This window comes from Eleutherodactylus coqui, chromosome 3 (assembly GCF_035609145.1).
Source record: "Eleutherodactylus coqui strain aEleCoq1 chromosome 3, aEleCoq1.hap1, whole genome shotgun sequence".
Classification (NCBI taxonomy): domain Eukaryota; kingdom Metazoa; phylum Chordata; class Amphibia; order Anura; family Eleutherodactylidae; genus Eleutherodactylus; species Eleutherodactylus coqui.
The window spans coordinates 80,111,012-80,120,616 of NC_089839.1; positions in this window are offsets into that span (position 1 = coordinate 80,111,012).

Genomic DNA, 9,605 nt, shown 5'->3' on the forward strand with positions numbered 1-9,605 from the left:
AACCCTGATTAAATTAGGTCAAGCCCAAATCTGAAAATGTGTTAAATGTGGCTTTTTGTTGCAGATTGTGCCACATATTTCACTCTTTTCATTGTAAAGGATACCATTTGTGGTGTCTTTGCAGCAGAATGAACATGCTGCAGATCAGAAAACCTAGCATTTACTTCAATTTCTACAAATACATTTTCCAATTCTTTACTGTAAGAGCAGTGAGACTATGGAATTCTCTGCCTGAGGGTTCATTCAGACGACCGTATATCGGCTGGGTTTTCATGCCCAGCCGATATACGGTGTCTCTCTCTGCTGGGGGAGGAGGCTGGAAGAGCTGGGAGCAGTGCTCTGAGCTCCCGCCCCCTCTCTGCCTCTTCTCCACCCCCTCTCTGCCCCTCTGCACTATTTGCAATGAGAGGAGGTGAAACGGGTGGGGCTACGTTCCAGGAATTAGCTCCGCCCCCGTCCCGATTCTTATTGAAAATAGTGCAGTGGGGTGGAGAGGAGGCAGAGAAGGGGCGGGAGCTCAGTGCACTGCTCCCAGCTCTTCCAGCCTCCTCCCCCTGCAGAGAGAGATGCTGTACATCGGCTGGGCGTGAAAACCAAGCTGATATACGGTCCTCTGAATGCACCCTGAGGACATGGTGATGGTAAATTGGATAAGAGTTTAACAGGGGCCTGGATGGTTTTCTTGAGTGGTACTATATCACATGCAAATAAGGGAGATGGAACAATACCTCTGTAGTGCCATCTATTGGAAGGCAGAATTCCTGCCAGTCAATGTTAGACTTTTTATACAAGCCTTGTAATAATGGCTGGCCAAAATCCGTAATTTTATTTATTTTTATATAGAAAAAGGTTTCAAAAGCAAGTAAGACAAAGCAAAATTAAGACTTCAGCCTCTATGTTTAATTCACACCCCCGCACCAGTTAGTGTGGATCATAATTGCTTACATTTACACTGGGTATACCCCCAGCTCACCTGTGTAATGATGATGTTTCTCCATCCTGATCTGAGCCAGAAGCCCCTATACCTCTAGGCAGATGTGAAGGGGGTCCCTGGATAGAATTTGGACCCTCAAACTGGTTTGGGGATAGGGGAAAACCCTCCACCCATGACCCTTCCTGGAAACTAGTCGGTACCACTAGAAGGGTTGAGGCTTGGGAACTGTAGTGGCCCAGAGGTAGTGGGGCCCCTCCATAATGTTATATGTTTGTCTCGTGCTAACTGTCTTATCAGTGTCTTATTTGTAGTGGGCATTTGATAAGTATTGCACTTCTGCAGCACTGAATGGGTTAATGTCTGGGTTATGTCTGAGAAATGTATCATGTTGTATGTCATGTGACTATGTTTTATATATATATGTGTTTGTAAGGCTGGGTTCACACAGGGCGGATTTGCCGCGAAATTTCGCCACGGCCGCTAATCTCGAGATTAGCCAGCCATGTGGACGAGATTTCTCAGAAATCTCGTCCACACGGGACGGCCAATCCACTGCGGTAAGTCAGGCTGGAACCACGGCTGCGGCGGCCGCAGCCACGGTTTCAGAATATGCAGCATGTCTAATTATTGTTTATTTCCGCCGCAGCCGCGCTCTCCTCTATGGGAGCGCCGGCCGCAGCGGAGAAGCTTCAAAGCCGCCGCGGGTTTTTCCACGGCGGTTCTCCTGGTGGAAATCTCGCGGTTTCGGCTGTGGCCAAATCGCGGGATTTCCGGTGGGAATACGCCTAGTGTGAACCCAGCCTTAGGAGTCTGAGAGAGAGGTGTGGTGGTGGTTGCTGTGGTTGTTGGCAAGTGAGAAGTCCTGCAAGTAAGCCACACAGACACAGTTTGGTCTGTGTGTGGAGAATGGAAGAGGCTGAGCGATTGTCGGATGCTCAGCCTGGGACTGCGAAAACCCCCGGGATCCTCAGTTCTATTCCTGAGTGCTGAGAGAATGGAGCTGCTTCATAGCGAGCAAGGAAGAAGAAAAAAATGAGTGATTTTACAGTATAGAGAGATTTGTGCCGGGAGGACGTGATCACACAGATAACTGGGACTGTAGATTGTATGAATGCCCTAAGAGTGTCCACTGCTGTCCCGCTTCCTTTGCCCCGAACTGTTGTGTCAAACTGTTATCTTCAAGAAGTTAAAGTAAACTGACATTATCGACCGTTCCCAGTTTGTCCATGAAAGTTTTCCTGTGTGCGTGGACTATTTTTTACAACATCCAGTTTCACTGCAGAGGGCAGAACAATGGCATCACGAGTGGCAAAAGAAACTCAAGGTAACCTCCAGTTGCTTTACCCTGTGATCTCCCCCCAGGGGAGGAGATGGTAGAGCCACAGTGTCATAATTATTCTTACCTACCCCGCCATCTCCTCGGCTGTGGGCCCACTCCTCGGACGCTGCTGAATCATGATGTGGGCCTTGGCCATGAGTCTTTGTCTGTAGAAATAGGCCCAGCTGCAGGTGTGTACCAGTCTACGCTGTGGCTTGAGGACAATGATAGACTGCTAGACCAACATCTCGCTGCAAAAGTTTTAATGCAACTGTAGAACTAATAACGTTAATACACGTAGTGAGTTCTCAGAATTTTTGAACAGTGTATAACAACTCCTGTCCTCAACCGGCCCTCAAGGCATGAAATATATTATTCCAGCAGTCGCTTATTCGAGCAACAGTAAAACCTCTTTCCCCTGATTTGTAAAACAAAAAAATTGCAATGCACTTAACTTTCAAGCACTTCCAGTTCATAGAAAAGTATTTTTAGCTTTTCTTCTAATAGCAAGCTTTCTCGGTAGTTTAAACTTCGCTTTTGATAACGAACACAGACACAGCCTGACTTAGGCTGATTTCACATGGGCGATAAAATCGAGCGATGTGAGAATGAGTAAAGGTGCAGAATTATGAAAGCAATGGTTCCCCTAACATTTGCAATGTTTTCACTAATGCAATGCTGCAATAAAAACAAATTCCGCCATGCCCCATCTTTCTGCGATTTGCGTTTTTTTTCCTATCACCCATGTTTCCACATGGAACTTCCTTTTAATCGCATTGCAAATTTGTGATTTTTGTGCGATGCTTTTTTAACAATAGAAAGTCCTATTGACTTTTGGGCTAAAAATATTGCGGCAAATTCGCAAGCGATGTTTTTGCAAGAAAAGGCATCGCTTATGCTCAAAAATCACGGGAACATAGACATAACTTTGCCGCAGTGATATCGCCCGGCCTTACAAGGGTGAGAAGAGGATCACAGGCACAAAGGAGCAAGTAGGCCATGCTAACAATCCACTCCAGAATGGGATTCCTGCTTCTCAATGACGTAGTCAATTGGAACAATTGCCTCTCTGGGTCGAAATCTCAGTGACTACCACTTCTTGGATAATGGAAGGTTGGGCAGTCGGTACATCGCATGGCTCTGGAATAGGCTTCTGTCGCTATACTTTGCCAGTGGACACTGAATGTCAGCTCATGCCTGTTGTAAAAAGCGCACCAGCGTGCCCACGTCATAACCCTCCAATAGCAATAAAGCACTATCATAAAATTTGTCCCTGGAACAATTCAAACCCCAACTACTAGAAGTCAGGCTTCATCTACAATTAGCCACACAACCAGCATTAATGATAACATTAAAGGGACACTGTCACCACAGAATAGCACCGTAAATTGAGTTACGGTTTTGTTTTGGGATGTGACGGGGAGCCGAGGTTGTTTGTTTTTATTTTGTTATCCTCACCCATTGCCCTTCTGTGGCCTGAAGATTTGACTCTTCTCAGGAACCACATAGCAAGTGAGTATAAAAAACAACCCACCTCGCCCTGTCCTATCACCAGCTGGAACATTATCATAACTTTGTTTATGGTACAATTCCATGGTGACAGTGTCCCTTTAATGACAATGAAGGAAACACTTAACTCATAGACCTAGTTTTCTAACAATCCCCCTTACACATTCCTCGGCTGTCGAGTGTGATCCCTGGACTGCTGCTGTTGCCACTACAGGGGCCCACAACCACCCCCCAACATTAGTATTCTGGGGCACTGGAGAACAGGACAACTAATAAGCCCAGAGAAAAAGACAGACTGAGTAAGAGGTGGCCACCAGCCAGGTATAGTATCCACGGGTAGAGAAACATGGAGGAGATGGAGAGAGCTGAGGGAGAAGTATGAACAGGCATTGAAAGCGGGCACAGGGGTAGCTTTAATGATTGTCTCGATAGCTGCATCAGGATGTTGTATACCACACATATGGTATGTAGATGGATGCGTTTTTGTGTGTCCAACTGGAGGGCTGGGAAATCATGGTGTTACGGTCGTGTGGGCTAAAAAGCGCAGGGCACACATGAACCTGCCCAAGACGGATAGGGAAGACATGGAAACTCCCACAGATTTACATCTCTACCTATCCTCTATTAGGTAAGTGACACAGAGCTACTTAAGCGGGGACATCGCCCCTATAAAGTGCGGCCCAGCGGTCTTCAGATCTGGGCCCTTGCTGCTCTTAGGAACCACGCACCCAGGATATGACACAAACACACCACTACGACAGGGACAACTGGACAGAGCAAGCTGACACAGAGTTGGAATCACACCATACAGCAGCCAAAATGCAAACGCAGTACTGGTGTATCTTAACGACACTGGAAGCTAGAGCTGTGACAGCTGTCACCAGGAGTGAACACCCTTGTCACACCCCTAGGTTATGATTGGCTGTCAAGATATAGCAGTCAGGGGCAGTGATCTAGTGGCACTGCACAAGAAGCACGCACATAGCGCCTGAAAGAGGCAATCTCCAGTGATCTGCGCCACTCCGCTGAATGGACTCACCAGCACGGGCCGCAGAGCTGCACTGACACTCTGCTCCTCCATTGTCAGCTGACACGCTGCTACCTTCCTCGCTGTGACTGCTGTGCACAGCAGCAGTACTACTAACCCCGCAGTGTTCAGGACGCCAGCGGGTGGAGCCGCCGACCTGGTTGCATGCTGGGAAATTGGTGGCGGAAGAGAGCCAAAGCAGGGCCACCAACCATCACAGCTGCGGGGTGCGCGGAGCTGGGACACTGCCGCCAGCCAGAGGCACAGCAGCTGCAGCATAAATCTGCCGGGGATAATCGCAGCAGGGGGTGGGAGACTGCAGCCAGGGAGAGGCACAGCAGGCACGGCATCGTATACTCACACCAGGGATGCCAGCAGTCACATGAGGCGTCCGGCCACATAATGCCGACCCCGTCTCATGAGCAGCCAATCAGCTGTTTGTACTGGTGTCTCTTGTCTCCATCCATTCTTCCGGTAGCGTCAAGATACACCAGTACCTGCAAATGCTAGTAGCAGGTGTAAAGCTATACATAACAGGTGTTAGCTGACCTTTCGATCAAAATATGGAAGCTAGTGGGTCACGTCATGGCTCCTGAATATACCGCTAGTCCCTACACTAACTAGAAGTCCAGCAGCATCAGGCACAAGTTCACACTGCAAGCTCCAACAGCACAGACAACAGGACACAAGTTCATACAGCAAGCTGCAACAGTACAGACAACAGGACATAAGTTCACACTGCAAGCTGCAACGGCACAGACAACAGGACAGAAGCTCAAGCTGCAACAGCACAGACAACAGGACAGTTCACTCCAGACTACAACAGGTGGAGCATACAACACGGACTCCACCCAGAGCTCACATGTAAACAGATGAAACTCACAGAAAGTCTAAAGTGTCCTTATTAGAAATGACCGAGCATGCTCGGATAAGTCAGTTACTCGAGTGAGCCTCACTCTTCTCGAGTAACTGCATTCTTGTCCGAGCGTGCTCAGGGGGGTGAGAGCTCTCTCACTCTCTCCCACGCCGCCCCCTCCCCGAGCACGCTTGGACAAGAATGCAGTTACTTGAGAAGATCGAGGCTCGCTCGAGTAACTGACTTATCCGAGTGTGTTCGCTCATCTCTAGTCCTCATACTAGGTGGATAGACAGTCAACCACCATGCTGACATAGGGAACTGAGTCTAGCATCACTCATCTGACACACAAACGAGACATAAGATGTCTGGAGGCCGCACCTGTTAGAGGAAGGGAAGAGGGGATCTGCATATGATACAGACAAGGACTACAGGTGTCCAAACCGTCTTTAGGAAGCAGGGAGACACAACAGACCTACATTCAAACAGCTCTGAGTGGGCACAAAACAGATATATCCAAACAGTACAAAAACCAGCCTTAACTACTGAGAGATGCTGTTTTTTATGTGCTGCAGACTAAAGGGGATTGGCTGGCGGAGAATACCATACCCAGCCAGCTCAATTAACCCCACCTGTGAAATCGCTGCAATAGAGGATGCTGCGTGGTGTAGACAACCTGGATGACCTTATACGCTTGATTAATGTAAGCCAACCGCGTGGTATGTGGGGTAAATAGGGATGGTTAATTATATTATTATTCTATGTGGTTGGAAATTGGTTTTGGAATCTGTTTGCACTTTACACAAATGTCCATTGACTGCTATATTAAATCAGTAAGGGTCTGTTTAGACTAACAAATTTCTCGTTTGAATGAGCCAACGATGTCAGTTTGCTCTCAGGCAGCCTGTTTATACAGCAGATACATTGTTGGCGTATTCAAACAAGAAATTGTTCGGTCATTCACATTCGCTGTATTAGTGACTAAGAATGACTGAACGATCAGTATTTAAACCGAATGATTAATAAATAAGCCAACAATGGTTTTTATGTCTGCATAAAATGAAGGAAAGAAAAAGGGAACATGTACAGTTTATTGTTCGGTTGTTGGCTGCGGTTAGACTAAACGATTATTGTAGTGGCCCGAAACACCTATTTCTGGCCCCTCCATAACTGTCACGTAGATGCACTGTGCAAAGTGTCTTGCCTGCTGTTATGTGTATCGCATAGCTGCAGCATGCAGGAGGTTAATGTCTAAAAGTGGCTGGGATAAGTAACAATTCTGTCTAGTCATGTGATGTCTTCCCTCTTTAAGGCTTCTTTCACATAAGTGCATATCGGCCGGCCGTTTTCACGGCAGGCCAATATATGCTGTGATCTGGTCCATTGGATTCCAATGCATCAGATCACATGGGCGTATTTCTGAGACATAAAAATGCCCATCCAAGCCAATATAGCGGCAAGCGTTTTTACGTTGGGCCCAAAAGATAGTTCTGAAACTATCTTTTACGACGGTAATACGTCGGCCGCTGCACAAGCTCCTATGGGAGCCCATGGCAGCGGCCGGAGGTGGGAGGGAGTTTAGTAGCAGGCTCACCTCTCGTTCCTCCCCACTCATTCTGTGCAATGGGAGGTAGCTAAGCACCGGTCCGCCCCTCCTCCTCCCATTGATGGCTATGGACAAGGGGCAGGATGTGAAGCTAAGCGCCTGCCCTCTCCCTGCCCCTTGTCCATAGCCATCAATTGGAGGAGCTGGCACTTAGCTCCACCCCACCCCGCCCCCAACCATTGCACAGGACGAGCGGGGAGGAACGAGAGGTCAGCCTGCGATGGGGAGAGGGAAAATAGGTGATGGCCTGGTGAGCATTTGCGCCAGCCTCCCCAGGCCAGGCCAGGCCAGATTTTTCACTCCCAACTTAGTGTATATCGTCCGGCTGTGAAAACGGACATCCGATATGCGCTCATGTGAAAGAGCCTAAGTATGAGTGATTAAGAGCAAGATGGAGTCTTTCAACATCTTGAACAGTTGAGAGTGGAGTAGGAATGCGGGCCACATGGAGTTACCTGCAACCCTCTTGTGGTGAAGAGATGGAAGCAGAGGAAAGGTGTCCTGAGGTCTACCATTCAAAGAGTGCAAGGAGAGAAGAAATCCGCCATGCAGCGTTCTACAAACAAGTTCTGAGTGAGAGTCAGCGGAGTGTTGTGTCTCCCTCTGGAGTTATCTAGAGCCCTGGAGAGTGTATGTCCAGGTACGGAGCATCACAGATAGCTTAGACAGTGGGCTCAGTTTCATGCTGTGTTCTCCTCCCTGACCATCTACCAAAACACTGTCCTTCCTGCATGTGCGAATAAGCTGTATTTCTGCAAGTACAGAGTAATGTTTCCAGTCACTGCCTGTTCCCAGTGATTAAGGTATTCAACTTTAGCTGTGCTTGCACTCTCTGGTGTGAATGGAACGGTGGCGTCACGCGTGACAACTTCAAGTCCACTACACTTATATAGGTGACCACTGTCCCAGCGTTGCCTGGAAGAGGCCTAGCCGTGACTGAGGTTCTGTGCATCCCTCTGGGGAGAAGTCTGGTAGAGCCACCATGACATGTGATACCTTTACCCTGCCAGCTCCTCAGTGTGGGCCTCATGTCTTGGTTGCCGTGGGGCATCACATGGAATCTTATGCTCCATAACATTACTTAACATATACTTGAAATAAATAGACAGACGCAGGTGTGGCATTTTAAGGCCGTGGCATTTATTTTTAAATGGGGTTACCATAACCTTTAATAACAAAATCATAATATATATATATAACAGGTAGACTCAGTCCTAACCCCTCAAGTCTACATAAATAACTAATTTAAAACCATCTTTATACTCATCCGCAGGAGGCGGGCGGCATTCCCCCATTTAAACATGCCGCGACAGTCCAGAACATAACAAAATGGCGGGCAGGAGGGATAAAACTTGTGGTGCTGTGAAAGAGCATCGTAATAGAACATCGTCAACTGAAAATGGCAACCGATTTTGTACGCAGCCGGTAAGGATACGTCCTGCCTTATTGTGGCATCCGAGGAGCAGGCCCTCAGCCGAGGAGACAGCGGGGTAAAGAGATAACCTTGTCACAGGGCTCTACTGTCTCCTCCTTAAGGGTAGCTCAGGACCCTATGTCATTACCGACACAGGGAATTCACAAATGGGGGAATTGGTGGTTACCTGTAGTCCTGTTTGCCACTCGTGACACCAACGTTCCATCCTCTGTGGTGAATCTTTCAGCTGACTAAAATAGTCCATGCACACCGAGTGTGTTTTCTGAATGAAAACTGGGAATGTTCAGTTCGGTCTGTTTCCCTAAACATTTACAGTTCACAGTAAAACAGTTCTTACAGTGGTGAAGTAGGGAGGTTTCACAAGGTATTTGTACATCCACAGTCTTGCTTATCTGCAGGAACTCCCTCTCCCAGTAACTCTCTTGTCAGTCACTCACTGTCTTTCTCACTCTCTCTGGCGGTTTCTCAATTTCTCCGGACGCACGCGGTTCTTCCAGGTTCCGGGCTCATGCATGCTTTGGTAGCTAGTTGGCATGGGGAGAGTCTCGGAAAGTATAGGCCCAAGTGGGAACAGCAGACCATCTTTCGGCCTCCTCCATGTCTCCCTCCTCACTGCGTGACTCCGCTTCTGGATTACTCTCAGATCCTCTTTCTCTGAGGCTGAAACACCTGGAACTCTCTGCAACTCCCTCTTGACTACACTTTTATATCACACACAAGACAAAACAATACATTTTCCAGACATTAACCCATTCATGCCTGCAGACACTCAATACACATAAATCTGATTCATTCTACATACAAGGCAATGCACAAGACAAACATAAAAGATATATTCTGAGGTGCTGGAGGGCACCCCAAACTCTGTGCCACTACACTTTCTTTTGTTGAAATACGCTTGAGGCTCCCATAGCAGCTGA